Genomic DNA, 19060 nt, shown 5'->3' with positions numbered 1-19060 from the left:
CCCACACACAACCCCCACAACCACACACAACCCCCATGTTAGACCCGGCCCTCGTAACATAGCTAGACCTGACCCCTGCACCTCACACCAGCCCCCAAACCCACGGCCTAGCCGAATCTTCCCACCAGAACTCACATGCACCCAACCCGGACTTCCCGTCCGTGGCCTTCCTCCTTTCGGCCACACCGGGCCCGCGTGCCCACTTCATGCAACAAGATGGCCGCCCAGCCCCAGCGCGACCCTGGCCTAGAGGCGCCACTCCGGCTGGAGAACATCGCGCTCCCCCTGGGATGAGAGAGGGAGGAGCAGTTTCTATCACACCTCTGCGCTTCCCTGGGAAGGTGGGTTTCGATCGACCTGCCGGCCTCCCCGAGGGCTGGCTCCACGCCTGCTGGGTGTCTGGGACTCCTCCTGACCCGGCCCTGGAAGGGTCAAAGGACAATGGCAGGAAACCCCAGCAAGCGACCCTCAGGTGACAAGACCCCTGCCTGCACAGACTCCGGACATCAAAGAGGAGTCACCCTATAACAAGGGGTGCTCTGGGACTGTCCGGAGATTCGCCTTGGAAACACCTGAGCCCTGCTGAGTGACTCGCGGCTCCCTGAAGATCGTAAGACCTCCGAACTTGTGCTTGAGCCCTGCTGAGTGACTCGCGGCTCCCTGAAGATCGTAAGACCTCCGAACTTGTGCTTGAGCCCTGCTGAGTGACTCGCGGCTCCCTGAAGATCGTAAGACCTCCGAACTTATGCTTGAGCCCTGCTGAGTGACTCGCGGCTCCCTGAAGATCGTAAGACCTCCGAACTTGTGCTTGAGCCCTGCTGAGTGACTCGCGGCTCCCTGAAGATCGTAAGACCTCCGAACTTGTGCTTGAGCCCTGCTGAGTGACTCGCGGCTCCCTGAAGATCGTAAGACCTCCGAACTTGTGCTTGAGCCCTGCTGAGTGACTCGCAGCTCCCACAGACTCTCGTGGTCCCGCCGGACCCCACGACGACAAGCGTATCCCCCAGCTCGAGGATTGTGAGCTGTGCGCCGGGTACGCTCCTGCATTTGATTCCTAACCCCAAAGACTGTCCCGCTACCTCCTAACCCCCCTCCAAGACCTTGTGAGCCCACGCTCTACTTGTATATATTTTGCCTTGCTGATCATAAAGATCCTACCACTCGATCTGATAAAGATTTGCTCTTAAGAACTCCTCGTGTGGTGTGTCTCTGTCGTGTGGTGCCGAGTGTACGATCCTAGAAGCGAGGTTCCTCCCCTGAGGAGTCTCCCGCCAGTGCCCGGCTACGATACTTCGAGGGTGGGTCTCAGGGCAGTCAGGGCCCCCTCCGCGCCCCTCTGAGGTCGCCTTCTAACATTGGTGGCAAGCGACGGGATTCGGGCTCATCATCTAGAGATCGTACCGTGAACGGCTGATGCACTACCGACAAAGATGGCAGAAGGAAACGCCGTGGTTCTCACAGAAAACGACACCAGTGCCGTGTTCCAGGTGGAACAGCTGGAAGAGTACACTCACAAAGAACTAAAACAATTCTGTAAGGAACTCAAAATCGCTAGCACTGGTCTCAACACCAAAGAAGATATGCAAAAGGGACTGCAAGCTTGGGTGGATTCTGGGGCCTCCCTCCCAGAAGGAGCAGGGGAGCCCCACGACGAAGCTGGACCCTCCCAAGGAGAACGCAACAGCAACCAGGTGCGAGGCTTCGTACCAGATGGGGGCCTATCCCCGGAGGAACTCGCAGACAGAGAAAAAAGTCGCCATCACGAGCTCGAATTAGTCAAACTCAAAATTGAGGGCGAGTTGAAATTAGCCGAGAAAAAGCTAGCAGTAGAACAGTTGCGAGTACAAGGAGAACTAGAAGAGAAGAAACTCCAACGAGAACACGAGGGAAGGAGACTTCAACTGGAGCATGAACGCAGCTTGAAGGAAATAGAACTGAAAGCAAGAAGCGAAGAAGCGCGGCCCCCAGGGAACCGGGAGGCGGCCGCCCCGGCGGAGCAGAAGGTCCACATCCCCAAGGATGTGGTCAAAGAATATTACAAAAATGATGACATTCAGCAGTGGTTCCGGGCCTACGAGGTCGCCATGACCTCCCATCGGGTCCCGCAGAAGGATTGGGGGGCTGGGTTGTGGGGACGATTCCTGAGCGAAGGGAGAGACACCCTGCTCGACCTACCCACCTCCATGCAGACCTCTTATGACCACATGAAAGCGGCCCTCCTCACGAGGTACGGCCTCACCCCGGAGATGTACCGCCAGCGGTTCCGGGACTGCCGGAAGATCCCGGGTACCACCTGGGTGGAATATGTGAATTTCTTCAGCCGCGCCTTCGATGGGTGGATCAAGGGCAGCAAGGTAACCACCCTGGAAGAACTAACCGACCTTATGTTGTGGGAACACCTGGCTGCGAACTGCTTTGTGGAACTACGCCATTATCTGCTCGACAGCAAGCTCACGGACCCAAGAAAGCTGGCTGTTGAGGCAGATCGCTGGACCAACACCCGGGTCTCCCGGGGCCCTGTAGGAGAATACCCCCGAGCCAGTCAGGGACCACCCCGCCAGAGAGGGGGGGGAAACCAGGGAGGGCAGAGAGAGTCCCAGGCTAGTCCCCCGAAGTCCCAACCTCCACCTTTCCCGGCACCCCCACCAGCTGTATCCGGACCCCCCCTGAGACGGGGGCACCGGGTAACCATCACTTGTTTTCGTTGCCAGAAGCCCGGGCATTACGCCAACGACCCTAAATGCCCCATGGCCCCACGCACCACCCAGGCAGCACCCCCCGCTAGACAGATAGCCAATGTAGCACTGGGGGAGGAGGTTGAGGAGGCCGAGGAGTGGGAACCCGCCGCTATGGCCCTAGTATCCTTAGGAGATAGAGAGATGGTCCCCGGGAGCCTCCTGCCCCCTAACACAAAGAAATATGGGCAGCTCGTAACGATCAATGGCCACCAAGTAGAAGCCCTCCGTGACACCGGGGCCAGCATCACCGGTGTCCTCAGCCATTTAGTCCACGAAGACCAGGTCCTCCCCAACGTATTTTGCCCTGTCATTTCAGCCGACAACACAGAAAGCCTATGTAAGGTAGCCCTGATGCCCTTTGAGTGGGGAGGGGTGGTCGGTAAACTGAAGGTCGCGGGAAGTACCTCCCAGCCCGTCGACTGTCTCCTGGGGAACGACCTGGAAAGTTCCCCCTGGAGACAAGTCGAGCGCAAGACCCACCTAGGGATGATGGGCCTCCCTGAGTGGGTGTGCGCCACCACTCGATCCATGGCGGCTCGACTGACCCCCCTGAGGGAAGTCGACGACGCCCCGACCCCTGAAGATAGGATGGTCCCGGATGAGGGTCCCCACATTCCCCCACCAGAAGAGTCGATCGCCAGTGACGAACCCCCGCCTTCCGACTCCCCCCAAGTCACCGAGTTAGGCGATCTGCCCGAATTAGCCCAGTGGCACCACGAAGGGGACCCCTCCCGAGAGGAGTTCTGCCGAGAGCAGGCTACCTGTCCTTCCCTGGTTGGGCCCCGGCAACAGGCAGAGGCCCAGGCTGCTGGCGACCAGACGGGGACGCACCGGGTGTATTGGGAGAATGACCTTTTGTACAGCGAACAGAAGTCGGTGGAGCTAGGGTCCGGCCGGGTGCTGGTGGTACCCCTACGCTTCCGAAACCTCCTCCTGGGTTTGGCCCACGACGTCCCCCTCGCAGGCCACTTGGGCCAGGAGAATGTACAGTCGCCTCGTGACTCACTTCTACTGGCCCAGAATGAAAGCAGATGTAGAAGCCCACTGCAAGTCCTGCCCCACGTGCCAGGCCAGTGGGAAGAGCGGAGGAAAGCGCAAGGCTCCCCTCCAACCCTTCCCTGTCGTCAGTACCCCTTTTGAGCGGGTCGGGATCGACATTGTAGGACCTCTGGACCCCCCAACTTCCCAAGGGCACCGGTTCATCCTCGTCCTGGTGGACCATGCCACCCGTTACCCTGAGGCCATCCCCCTGCGCACCGTCACAGCCCCCGTGGTGGGCCGGGCGTTGATGGGGATCTTCTCCCGCATGGGTTTTCCCCGCGAGGTCGTGAGCAATCGCGGTACCAACTTCATCTCCCGATACATGAAGTCCTTATGGCAACAATGCGGGGTGTCCTATAAGTTCACCACCCCGTACCACCCCCAAGGAAACGGCCTGGTAGAGCGGTTTAACCGGACTTTGAAGGGGATGATCGCGGGCCTGGAAGAGCCCCTCCGGCGTAAGTGGGACATCCTGCTCCCCTGCCTCCTATTCGCATACCGAGAAGTTCCCCAGAAATCCTTGGGGTTCAGCCCCTTTGAGTTACTCTACGAGCACCCCGTCAGGGGGCCCCTCAGCCTGGTCAAGGAAGGCTGGGAGGCGGCGCCCCGAGGCCCCCCCCGAGATGTGTTCCGTTACGTCCTGACCCTCCAAAATCAGACTAGGAGGTTCCGAGAGATGGCCGAGGCCAACCTGGAAGCGAGTCAGGAGGAGATGAAGCGCTGGTACGACCAGAACGCCACTCTGGTCGAGTTTCAGCCGGGCCAGCAGGTATGGGTCATGGCCCCCGTGAAACCCTGCGCCCTCCAGGATAAATGGACCGGGCCCTTCAAAGTGGTTGAGCGGAAGAGCCAGGTCACGTACTTGGTGGACGTCCAGTCCCCCCGGGACCCCCTCCGGGTCCTCCACGTGAACCGCCTCAAGCCCCACTTTGTGCGGACGGAGCTGAGCCTCCTACTGGCCACTGATGACGGGTCCGAGGAAGAGTCAGATCCTCTCCCTGATCTCCTGTGCACCAAAGAGAAGGACGGCTCCGTAGAGGGAGTGAACCTCTCCCCGTCTCTCACTCCCCAGCAACGTGAGGATTGCCGCCAGCTGCTAGGGCAGTTTTCGGACCTTTTCTCCCTGGTCCCTAAGGTCACCGACTGGTGTGTCCACGATGTGGATACCGGGGTCAGCCCGCCAGTGAGACACCGGGCCTACCGGGTCCCTGATCGGGTCCGGTCCTGTATCCAAGCCGAAGTCTCGAAAATGTTGACCCTAGGCGTGATCGAACCCTCAGACAGCCCCTGGGCCAGCCCCGTGGTCCTGGTCCCAAAAGCAGCTGTCCCCGGGGTCGCACTGGAACTCCGCTTCTGCATGGACTACCGGGGACTCAATGAAGTCACCCGAGCCGATGCCCACCCCATTCCCCGAGCCGACGAGCTCATTGACCGGCTCGGGGCTGCTCGGTTCCTCAGCACCTTCGACCTCACCTGCAGCTACTGGCAAATTGCGCTCACAGAGGGAGCCAAGGAGCGGTCCGCCTTCTCCACCCCGGATGGGCACTATCACTTTCACGTGATGCCCTTCGGGATGAAAAATGCCCCGGCCACCTTCCAGCGACTGGTAAATAGAGTCCTGGCCGGGCTGGAAAAATTCAGTGCTGCATATCTCGACGATATCGCAGTTTTTAGCTCCGAATGGAGTGAGCACCTCCAGCACCTCCGGAGGGTGCTGACCGCCCTGCACCAGGCAGGCCTCACCGTGAAAGCCAGCAAGTGCCAGATTGGGCAAGGTTCGGTAACCTACCTGGGGTACCAGGTCGGAAGCGGCCAGGTCGCCCCCCTACAGCCCAAAATCGACGCCATCCTAGCCTGGAAACCCCCCACGACCCAAACGGAGGTCCGAGCCTTTCTGGGCCTCACGGGCTACTACCGGAGATTCATCCGGAATTACGGCAGTCTGGTCGGTCCCCTCACGGGACTCACGTCCAGGAAGCAACCCAAGAAGGTACAGTGGTCCCCTGCCTGCCAAGAGGCGTTCGAGGCCCTGAAAGCAGCCATGTGTACTGCCCCCGTCCTCCAGGCCCCCGACTACTCCAAAGAGTTTGTAGTACAAACTGATGCCTCCGAGCATGGCATCGGGGCAGTCCTCTCCCAGGTAAATGACCAAGGCCTCGACCAGCCCATAGCCTTCCTCAGCCGAAGGCTATTGCCCAGGGAACAGAGATGGAGCACCATCGAGCGCGAAGCGTTCGCCGTAGTCTGGGCCCTCAAGAAACTACGCCCTTACCTGTTCGGCACCCATTTCAAGCTCCAAACCGACCATCGCCCCTTGCGATGGCTCATGCAGATGCGAGGAGAAAACCCCAAGCTACTGCGGTGGTCAATCTCCCTCCAGGGGATGGATTTCACCGTGGAACACCGCCCTGGGACTGACCACGCCAACGCCGATGGCCTCTCCCGGTTCTTCCGCCTCAGCGAAGAGAACCCCCAAGAGGATGGGTAGTTCTCTCCGACTTTCAGCTGGGGGGGACGCGTGTTAGACCCGGCCCTCGTAACATAGCTAGACCTGACCCCTGCACCTCACACCAGCCCCCAAACCCACGGCCTAGCCGATTCTTCCCACCAGAACTCACATGCACCCAACCCGGACTTCCCGTCCGTGGCCTTCCTCCTTTCGGCCACACCGGGCCCGCGTGCCCACTTCATGCAACAAGATGGCCGCCCAGCCCCAGCGCGACCCTGGCCTAGAGGCGCCACTCCGGCTGGAGAACATCGCGCTCCCCCTGGGATGAGAGAGGGAGGAGCAGTTTCTATCACACCTCTGCGCTTCCCTGGGAAGGTGGGTTTCGATCGACCTGCCGGCCTCCCCGAGGGCTGGCTCCACGCCTGCTGGGTGTCTGGGACTCCTCCCGACCCGGCCCTGGAAGGATCAAAGGACAATGGCAGGAAACCCAACAAGCGACCCCCAGGTGACAAGACCCCTGCCTGCACAGACTCCGGACATCAAAGAGGAGTCGCTCTATAACAAGGGGATGCTCTGGGACTGTCCGGAGATTCGCCTTGGAAACACCTGAGCCCTGCTGAGTGACTCGCGGCTCCCTGAAGATCGTAAGACCTCCGAACTTGTGCTTGAGCCCTGCTGAGTGACTCGTGGCTCCCTGAAGATCGTAAGACCTCCGAACTTGTGCTTGAGCCCTGCTGAGTGACTCGCGGCTCCCTGAAGATCGTAAGACCTCCGAACTTGTGCTTGAGCCCTGCTGAGTGACTCGCGGCTCCCTGAAGATCGTAATTCCTCCGAACTTGTGCTTGAGCCCTGCTGAGTGACTCGCGGCTCCCTGAAGATCGTAAGACCTCTGAACTTGTGCTTGAGCCCTGCTGAGTGACTCGCAGCTCCCACAGACTCTCGTGGTCCCGCCGGACCCCACGACAACAAGCGTATCCCCCAGCTAGAGGATTGTGAGCTGTGCGCCGGGTACGCTCCTGCATTTGATTTCTAACCCCAAAGACTGTCCCGCTACCTCCTAACCCCCCTCCAAGACCTTGTGAGCCCGCGCTCTACTTGTATTTATTTTACCTTGCTGATCATAAATATCCTACCACTCGATCTGATAAAGATTTGCTCTTAATAACTCCTCGTGTGGTGTGTCTCTGTCGTGTGGTGCAGAGTGTACGATCCTAGAAGCGAGGTTCCTCCCCTGAGGAGTCTCCCGCCAGTGCCCGGCTATGATACTTCGAGGGTGGGTCTCAGGGCAGTCAGGGCCCCCTCCGGGCCCCCTCCGGGCCCCTCTGAGGTCGCCTTCTAACACCCCACATGCACAACCACCACACACAACCACCACACACAACCACCACACACAACCACCACACACACCACCACACACACAACCAAACACACAACCAACCACACACAACCACACACACACAACCACACACACAACCACATGCACAACCACAACCAAACACACAACCACCCACACAACCACACCCACACCCACACAACCACACACACAACCATACACACAACCACACCCGCACACACAACCACACCCGCACACACAACCACACCTGCACACACAGCCACTCCCGCACACACAGCCACACCTGCATACACAGCCACATACACAACCACACCCAACCCCACACACAACCCCCCACACACAACACACAACCCCCCCACACACAGCCCCCACAACCACACACAACCCCCACATGCACAACCCCCACATGCACAATCCCCACACGCATCCACCACACGCAACCACTGCACACACCACCACACACACAACCACACCCGCACACACACACAACCACACACACACAACCACACACACACACTACCAAACACACACACAACCAAACACACACACAACCGACCACACACAACCACACACAACCACACCCGCGCACACAACCACACCTGCACACACAACCCCACACACAACCTCACACACACAACACAACCCCCCACACACAACCCCCACAATCACACACACAACCCCCACCACACACACAACCCCCACACGCACAGCCACCATGCACAACCACCACACACAACCACCACACACACAACCCAACACACACCACCACACACAACCACACCCGCACACATAGCCACACCCAACCACACAACCACACCCAACCCCCCACCCAACACCCCCATGCAACACACCACACACAGCCCCCAACACACAACCCCCGCAACCACACACACAACCCCCATACATACAACCCCCACACACACAACCCCCACATGCAACCACCACACACCACCACACATACCACCACCGCACACAACCACCACACACAACCACCACACACAACCACCACACACACCACCACACACAACCAAACACACACCCAACCACACACAACCCCACACACAACACACACACGCATAACCACATGCACAACCACAACCACCCACACAACCGCACCCGCACAACCACACACACAAACATACACACAACCACACCCGCACACAACCACACCCACACACAACCACACCTGCACACACAGCCGCACCCGCAAACACAGCCACACCTGCACACACTGCCACACACACACACAACCACACCCAACCCCACACAAAACCCCCCACACACAACACATACCCCCATACACAACCCCCTCACACAACCCCCCACACAGCCCACACAACCACACACAACCCCCACATGCACAACCCCCACATGCACAACCCCCACATGCACACCCCCCACACGCACCCACCACACGCAACCACTGCACACACCACCACACACACAACCACACCTGCACACACACACAACCACACACACAGCTGAACACACATAACCAAACACACACACAACCAAACACACACACAACCATACACAACCACACCTGCACACACAACCACACCTGCACACACAACCACACCCGCACACACAACCCCACACACACAACCCCCCACACACAACCCCCCACACACAACCCCCACTATCACACACTGTTAGAAATGGGGGTCTCTAGTTGGCAATGGCTGGCCACTGTCCGAGTAGGGACCCTTCTTCCTAAGTCAGAGTAAGCAGCCTACACCCTTTGACAACCCCTGCTCAACCCTGTGGTAACGTAGCACAAGCAGCTAGGCTTATCTCAGAGGCAGTGTGTGAAGCATTTATGACCATGTACAGTAATATAATGAGGAACACTACAAATGGACACCACTCAAGTAGTTATGAAAAATAGGTATTTTTATACAGACTTAATCACAAGACCAATAACAGTAAAAATCCACAATACTATAAAAATATAATTACTTTAGAAATGCTGCAAGGAAAAATAGTTCAGGATGCACAAAATGATGGTTAGTTCAAGGCAGGGGTCTCTGCGACCCTTTTACTCACAAAGTATCTGGTTCCTGGAGCAAAGCAACAAAAATGTCGCAAAGGCGTTGTAGCGATAAATTTCCTCACGCTAACCAGTGATGCTTTGAATCCTTACCGCGAGGGAGGATGATGCGCTGGGTTGCGGGCAGGACAAAGCGACAAACTTCCTCACGCTAAGCCGGTGATGCGATGAAATCCTTGCCGCGAAGGGAGGATGATGCACCGAGCCTGTTGCTTGTGCGATCTTGCTGCGTTGACGAAGAAGGCGCTCCGCGAGGGAGCGACGATCCGGATTCGATGCGGGGCAAATGGCGAACGCTCGGCGTCCGCGCTGCGATGATCCTGTTGCGATGATTTCAGATAGCGGGCGTTTTCAGGCCCGCAGACAGGTGCTGCGACGATCTTCGGATAGCGGGCATTTTCAGGCCCGCAGACAGGTGCTGCGACGATCTTCGGGGTTAGCGAGCATTCGGCGACAGCGGAGCGGCGATTTTTCTCACGCTCACCAGCTGCAGCGGCTCGCTAACGGAGGTTAGCGACGATTTTCAGCGCTCTCTTCTCAGCAGTAGAACTAGAGGCCCTGGAACACACAGGAGCCTCACCTGCAGATAGTAATCCTCGCTGGGAGGAAACAGGAGGCCGATGGTGGAGTCTGATGTGCCTGAGAATCCAGCAGGAGGCTAGCTCTCTCCTAGCCCTTGGGTGATTGCTGTAGCACAAAAATACAAAGTCCAATCAAAGTTCTTTTCCTCTTCTTGAAGTCCAGTAGTAACAGCTGCAGGCCAGTCCCAGAAACAGCACACAAGCACAAGGACCGTCCTTCTCCTGCAGATCCTTGTAGCCACACGGACAGAGGTTCTTCTTGTTATCCAGGAGCAATACCAAATGTAGGGGTTTCTGCACAAATATTTATACCCCCAAAGTCTTTGTTCTTAGGGGTCCCAAGTCTCTGAACCCAGCCAGAACCAGTTCTGCCCAGCCCTGGAGCACTTTGTTGATCAGGCTGCATCCTTCCTTTCAGAAAGAGGGGGTCTGCCTCAGACGCACAGTGGGAGGTGGAGCCAGCATTCACCTTGCCAGGCACAGTCCTATTCAAGTGCAGGAGCTACCCCTCCCCTCACACCAAGGCAGGTCGCTCTATTCAACCCAGGTCTGACTCAGCCTGCCCTGTCCCTCCAAAACCAGACAGCCAATACACATCATAGCAGAGCAAACTGGAAGGCTTAGGCAAGAAAGTACCTATACACTAAAGGTGGTAGTTTCAAACACAGAATATAAAAATAACCTTCAATAAAAGATGTATTTTAATATTCTGAGCTCAGGCATACTAGATTAGTTTTTCTACCATGTTCTGTGGGTCAGTTAGGACTATAGAATGTAATAGCCCAGACCTCCCATTCTGGCCTATGGAGAACAGGTAGCCTTACAGTAGTGAAAAACGAAATGGGGTGTAATTCACTACTAGGACATGCTACATACATCAGGGCATGTCCTACCTGACACATACAATGCGCCCTATCATAAGGGGGGCTTACAGGATGCCAAGGGAAGGTTTAGGGGCCGGGAAGTGGGGGCACTTCACAGCCAAGATGGCAGTTCTGGACTGCACGCAGACACTGCAGTGGCAGGTCTGAGACACACTTTACAAGCTGCTTCTGTGGGTGGCACAAACCAGTGCTGCAGGCCCACCAGCAGCATTCGGTTTACCAGCCCTGGGCACACACAGGCCACGCTACTAGGGACTAACAGGTAAACCAAATAAGCCAATTATGGATGTACCAATTCATATGTCATCTTTACAAAGGGAGCATTCACGCTGTGGCACTGAATGGCAGTGGCACAGCGCCCAGAGCATCTATAACCAGCAAAAACAGAGGAGACACAGTGAAAAAATGGAAGGGAGACTCACGCCAATGGTGCCAGGTCCAACACACGTCCCCTCCAGCTGAAATGTGGGGAGAACTACCCATCCCCTGGGAGGTTCTCATCACTAAGGCGGAAAAATCTGGACAGACCATCAGCATTGGCGTGTTCTGTACCAGGGAGGTGTTCCACCGTAAAGTCCATACCCTGTAGGGAAATGGACCACCTTAACAACTTGGGATTCTCACCCCTCATCTGCATTAACCATCTGAGGGGCCTGTGGTCGGTCTGAACCCAGAAGTGAGTCCCAAACAGGTATGGTCTCAGCTTCTTCAGCGCCCAGACCACAGCAAATGCCTCTCGCTCGATCGCACTCCACCTCTGTTCCCGTGGAAGTAACCTCCTACTGATGAAGGCTACAGGTTGGTCTAGTCCCTCCTCATTCATCTGTGACAGAACAGCCCCCACCCCATGCTCTGAAGCGTCTGTCTGGACAATAAATTCCTTAGCAAAGTTGGGCGCCTAGAGTACGGGTGCTGTACACATGGCAGTCTTGAGATCATCAAAAGCTTTCTGACAGGTGTCAGTCCAGTTCACAATCTTGGGCTGCTTCTTGGAAGTCAGCTCAGTCAAGGGGGCAACAATGCTGCCATACCCCTTGACAAACCTCCTGTAATAACCCGTGAGTCCTAAGAAGGCCCTCACCTGGGTCTGGGTCCTTGGGGGCTCCCAAGCCAGGATGGTCTCAATCTTGGGTTGTAGAGGGGCCACCTGGCCACTCCCTACCTGGTGTCCTAAGTACACCACCGAACCCTGCCCAATCTGGCACTTACTGGCCTTGATTGTGAGGCCTGCTCTGCGCAGCGCCATCAACACTTCCCAGAGGTGGCGTAAGTGGTCCTCCCATGAGGAACTAAATACGGCAATGTCGTCCAGGTAGGCGGCACTGAAATCCTCCAGCCCAGCCAACACCTGGTTGACCAAGCTCTGAAAGGTGGCAGGGGCATTCTTCATCCCAAAGGACATCACACGGAACTGGTAGTGCCCATCTGGGGTGGAGAATGCGGAACTCTCCTTTGCCCCATCAGTTAAGGCGATCTGCCAGTACCCAGACGTTAGATCAAACGTGCTGAGGTACCGGGCAGCCCCCAACCGACCTATGAGCTCATCAGTCTGGGGATGAGGTGCGCGTCGGTCCTCGAGACCGAATTGAGACCTCGGTAGTCCACACAGAACCTAAGTTCTGGAGTGTCACCAGGCGCTGCAGCCTTTGGTACCAAGACCACGGGGCTGGACCAAGGGCTGCTAGAGGACTCAATCACCCCCAGGGCAAACATTTTGGAGACCTCCTCCTTAATGCAGGCCCTTACCCTGTCGGTCACCCTGTAAGCCTTGTGCTTGACAGGAACACTGTCCCCGGTTTCTACCTCATGGACGCACCAGTCAGTGACACCAGGTACCAGGGAAAATAAATCTGGGAATTGCCCCAACAGCTGGTGGCAATCTTTCTGCTGTTCTGGGGTCAGTGTGGTGGAGAGGACCACACCCTCCACTGACCCATCCTTCTCTCCGGCACACAGGAGGTCAGGAAGAGGCTCACTCTCCTCCTCCATCCCTGCATCTGTGGCAAGAAGCATGCCCACTTCAGACCTCGCAAAGTGGGGCTTTAGGCGATTCACATGCAGGACCCGCAGGGGGTTCCTGGGAGATTTAAAGTCCACCAAATAGGTAACTTGACTTTTTCGCTCCACCACCTCAAATGGACCGGTCCACTTATCTTGGAGCGCACAGGGCTCCACTGGGGCCAGTACCCAAACCTTTTGACCAGGTTGAAACTCGACCAGAGTGGCATTCTGGTCGTGCCAACGTTTCATCTCCTCCTGGCTGGCTTCCAGATTTGCCTCAGCAATGTTTCTGAAACGCCGAGTTTGGTTTCTGAAGGCCAGGATGTAGCTAAACACATCCTGGGGAGGTTTCCGGGGAGATTGCTCCCAGCCTTCCTTGACCAAACTCAGAGGCCCTCTTACCGGATGGCCATAGAGCAGTTCAAAGGGGCTGAACCCTAAGGACTTCTGTGGCACTTCACGGTATGCAAACAACAGGCATGGCAAGAGGACGTCCCACTTACGCCTCAGGGGCTCCTCTAGGCCCATGATCATGCCCTTCAAGGTCCGGTTGAATCTCTCAACCAGACCGTTACCCGGGGGGTGGTAAGGAGTGGTGAACTTGTAAGTCACCCCACACTCCTTCCACAGAGACTTCATATACTGGGAGATGAAGTTGGTCCCCCTGTCGCTCACCACCTCTCTGGGGAACCCCACACGGGAGAAGATCCCCATCAGTGCACGTCCCACCACGGGGGCTGTCACTGTCCTGAGCGGGATGGCTTCAGGGTACCGGGTGGCATGGTCCACCAAGACCAGGATGTACCTGTTGCCCATGGCTGTCTTGGGGTCCAGAGGCCCCACAATGTCAATGCCCACTCGCTCGAATGGGGTGCTAACAACTGGGAAGGGTTGGAGTGGGGCTTTGATCTTCCCCCCACTCTTCCCACTTGCCTGGCAAGTCTCACAGGTCCTACAATACGTATCTGAACTCTTGCGCATCTGGGGCCAATAAAAGTGGGTGACCAGCCTTTCAAAGGTCTTGGTCTGCCCCAGATGTCCTGCCAATGGAATGTCATGAGCCAACCCCAGTAGGAAGGTTCTGAAGCACTCGGGTACCACCAGCACACAGGCTGACCCCGGCTCAGCAACCTTAGGCTCGCTATACAGGAGACTGTTCTCCCAATAAATCAGATGTGAACCGGACATATCACCTGCTGCCTGGGCTGCAGCCTGTTGCCGCATACCCTCAAGAGAGGGGCAAGTTCTCTGCTGTTCACAAAACTCCTCCCTGGTGGGTCCCCCTTCCTGCTGCCACTGGGTCAGCTCAGGCAGGTCCCCCAGGTCGGTACTCTGCTCCCCGGTAGGCTCCAGGGCATCCGCCTCAGGGTCTGCTCCCTCCTGGGCCGTGGGAACCAAGGGGGCCGGTTTCCCGTGCCCCCTGCCCCCTCCCTCTAAGGCAGGGACCTGGGCCATATTCTCAGGCTCCAGGTCTTGCTCAATAATCTCTTTGGCTGCCATGGACCGAGTGGTAGCACATGCCCACTCAGGCAGTCCCAACATTTGCAAGTGAGCTCTCCTCTCCACTGTAGCCCACGGTGAGTTCTCTAAATCATTGCCCAACAGACAGTCCACAGGCATGGCGGGCCTCACAGCCACCTGAAGAGTTCCTGAGACCCCCCCCACTCAAAGGGAACCTGAGCCACCTCACATTGGCTCTCTGTGTTGTCTGCAGACACTACTGGGTAGAATGCATGGGGCACAACCTGCTCTTTGGACACCAACCGGGAGCTGACAGCAGTTACACTGGCTCCTGTGTCCCTCAGAGCCTCCACTCTATGGCCATTGATGGTTACCCACTGCCTGTATTTTTTAGTGTTATCAGGCAGTGCAGGCTTAGGAACCATTTCAAAGTCTCCTAGTGAGACAAGGGTCAACTCTACGGGGTCCCACCCACCCGGGGCACCCATCTCCTCCTCCCCCAGGGCTACACTAGCAAGCTGGCGGGGCGGTGCACGGGGTGGTGCAGGAGTATCCTTTTGGGGACACTGGGGGTCAAAGTATCTGTAGCCCACCTGGCCACACTTAAAACAAGTAGGGGGCCTCCTTGGAACAGGATTACCTGTTGGAGGCACTGGCTTCTTATCTGGGGGAGGCTGGGATACCACTGCCTGGTTCCCTTGGGAATTATCTTGGGGCCCTCGGTGGAACACCCTTGGTTTACCCCTGTCCCCCCCACCTCTCTGCTGGGGACCCTGCCCACCTTTGGCGAAGTCTCCCACTGGATCCTTGCGAACCCGGGTGCTCACCCAGCGGTCTGCCTCCTCAGCAAGCTTCCTAGGGTTAGTCAGCTTGCAATCTATCAGATGCTGACGTAGCTCAGGAAAACAGTTACTAGAAAAATGCTCCCATGCAATCAAGTCATACAGTTGCTCAAATGTTTCTACTTTGCTGCCTTTTACCCAGCGCTCCATTGCTCTGCCAAAAAAAGACACATATTCTACCCACGTGGTACCCTCTATCTTCTTGCAGGTTCTAAATCTCTGCCTGTACATTTCAGGGGTCAAACCATAGCGGGTAATCAAAGCTTCCTTCATGTGGGCATAAATCATCCTACTTTCTGGGGGTAGGTCCAACAAGGTATCCCTCCCCTCACTCACAAAGCGTCCCCACAACCCCGCTCCCCAATCCTTCTCAGGGACCCGGTGGGACACCATAGCTAATTCATAAGCGGCAAACCATTGCCCAATATCCTCACTTTTATGAAAATCCTTAATAACCTCTTTAGGTATATACACTCTACTCTCAGTATGCACTACTGGTATGCTGCCACCAGAGGGGGAGATCTCAATACTCTTGGCCTTAATCTCCAACTCCCTCAAAATTCTCTCATGTTCAAATTTCATCTTCATTATCTCAACTTCTAACTTCTTATTCTCTAGGTCTTTCTGACCATCCAATTTGAGCTTAGCCATCTCCATATTATGCCGCCTATCTCTCTCCCTGTCCTCCATCTCTTCTGGAGACAGACCCCTTGAGGACACACTAGTGCCCGGGCTGGAAACTGCTTTATCCCCTACCAAATCTACAATTTCTTCCTGCTGCTCTCCTGCATTCTCTCCCCCCTCCACAGGCCCTTCCTCATTCCGTGGGGCATCCCTGGCTTCTAGCCAGGCCTTCAATGCCTTGTAATATTCTTCCCTTTTAGTGAGACCTGTGATAGGGACTGTGAAGCGTTTGCAAAAATATTTGAGCTGCTTGGCATTGTAGGTGTCTAGTTTCTCTTCTTCCCAGGAGAGATCCTCAGAGGCATTGGATCTGGGCTTGCCCATTGTAGCAATAACTGGCAATAACGATCAAAAATAGAATCAGAAAATCTCCAAAAACGTACGTGGTTATGTTATGGTCTGCACTCACTAGTAGTGTACACTATAATTACTGTATGCAATCATAAATGCAAGTCCAGATCCTCACCGCTGACCACCAATGTTAGACATGGGGGTCTCTAGTTGGCAATGGCTGGCCACTGTCCAAGTAGGGACCCTTCTTCCTAAGTCAGAGTAAGCAGCCTACACCCTTTGACAACCCCTGCTCAACCCTGTGGTAACGTAGCACGAGCAGCTAGGCTTATCTCAGAGGCAGTGTGTGAAGCATTTATGACCATATACAGTAATATAATGAGGAACACTACAAATGGACACCACTCAAGTAGTTATGAAAAATAGGTATTTTTATATAGACTTAATCACAAGACCAATAACAGTAAAAATCCACAATACTATAAAAATATATTTACTTTAGAAATGCTGCAAGGAAAAATAGTTCAGGATGCACAAAATGATGTTTAGTTCAAGGCAGAGGTCTCTGCGACCCTTTTACTCACAAAGTATCTGGTTCCTGGAGCAAAGCAACAAAAATGTCGCTAAGGCGTTGTAGCGATAAATTTCCTCACGCTAACCAGCGATGCGTTGAATCCTTACCGCGAGGGAGGATGATGCGCTGGGTTGCGGGCAGGACAAAGCGACAAACTTCCTCACGCTAAGCCGGTGATGCGATGAAATCCTTGCCGCGAAGGGAGGATTATGCAACGAGCCTGTTGCGTGTGTGATCTTGCTGCGTTGACGAAGATGGCGCTCCGCGAGGGAGCGACGATCCGGATTCGATGCGGGGCAAATGGCGAACACTCGGCGTCCGCGCTGCGATGATCCTGTTGCGATGATTTCAGATAGCGGGCGTTTTCAGGCCCGCAGACAGGTGCTGCGATGATCTTCGGATAGCGGGCGTTTTCAGGCCCGCAGACAGGTGCTGCGACGATCTTCGGGGTTAGCGAGCGCTCGGCGACAGCGGAGCGGCGATTTTTCTCACGCTCACCAGCTGCAGCGGCTCGCTAACGGAGGTTAGCAACGATTTTCAGCGCTCTCTTCTCAGCAGTAGAACTAGAGGCCCTGGAACACACAGGAGCCTCACCTGCAGATAGTAATCCTCGCTGGGAGGAAACCGGAGGCCGATGGAGGAGTCTGATGTGCCTGAGACTCCAGCAGGAGGCTAGCTCTCTCCTAGCCCTTGGGTGATTGCTGTAGCACAAAAATACAAAGTCCAATCAAAGTTCTTTTCCTCTTCTTGAAGTCCAGTAGTAACAGCTGCAGGCCAGTCCCAGAAACAGCACACAAGCACAAGGACCGTCCTTCTCCTGCAGATCCTTGTAGCCACACGGACAGAGGTTCTTCTTGTTATCCAGGAGCAATACCAAATGTAGGGGTTTCTGCACAAATATTTATACCCCCAAAGTCTTTGTTCTTAGGGGTCCCAAGTCTCTGAACCCAGCCAGAACCAGTTCTGCCCAGCCCTGGAGCACTTTGTTGATCAGGCTGCATCCTTCCTTTCAGAAAGAGGGGGTCTGCCTCAGACGCACAGTGGGAGGTGGAGCCAGCATTCACCTTGCCAGGCACAGTCCTATTCAAGTGCAGGAGCTACCCCTCCCCTCACACCAAGGCAGGTCGCTCTATTCAACCCAGGTCTGACTCAGCCTGCCCTGTCCCTCCAAAACCAGACAGCCAATACACATCATAGCAGAGCAAACTGGAAGGCTTAGGCAAGAAAGTACCTATACTCTAAAGGTGGTAGTTTCAAACACAGAATATAAAAATAACCTTCACTAAAAGATGTATTTTAATATTCTGAGCTCAGGCATACTAGATTAGTTTTTCTACCATGTTCTGTGGGTCAGTTAGGACTATAGAATATAATAGCCCAGACCTCCCATTCTGGCCTATGGAGAACAGGTAGCCTTACAGTAGTGAAAAACGAAATGGGGTGTAATTCACTACTAGGACATGCTACATACATCAGGGCATGTCCTACCTGACACATACAATGCGCCCTATCATAAGGGGGGCTTACAGGATGCCAAGGGAAGGTTTAGGGGCCGGGAAGTGGGGGCACTTCACAGCCAAGATGGCAGTTCTGGACTGCACGCAGACACTGCAGTGGCAGGTCTGAGACACACTTTACAAGCTGCTTCTGTGGGTGGCACAAACCAGTGCTGCAGGCCCACCAGCAGCATTCGGTTTACCAGCCCTGGGCACACACAGGCCACGCTACTAGGGACTAACAGGTAAACCAAATAAGCCAATTATGGATGTACCAATTCATATGTCATCTTTACAAAGGGAGCATTCACGCTGTGGCACTGAATGGCAGTGGCACAGCGCCCAGAGCATCTATAACCAGCAAAAACAGAGGAGACACAGTGAAAAAATGGAAGGGAGACTCACGCCAATGGTGCCAGGTCCAACACACACACACCCCCCACCACACATACAACCCCCACACGCACAACCACCACACACAACCACCACACACAACCACCACACACAACCACCACATACAACCACCACACACAACCCAAAACACACCACCATACACACAACCACACCCGCACACACAACCACACCCGCACACACAACCACTCCCGCGCACACAC

This window comes from Triturus cristatus, chromosome 1_1 (genome assembly GCF_964204655.1).
Source record: "Triturus cristatus chromosome 1_1, aTriCri1.1, whole genome shotgun sequence".
In the NCBI taxonomy this organism is placed as follows: Eukaryota; Metazoa; Chordata; class Amphibia; order Caudata; family Salamandridae; genus Triturus; species Triturus cristatus.
Note: the sequence above shows the minus strand (reverse complement) of the source record.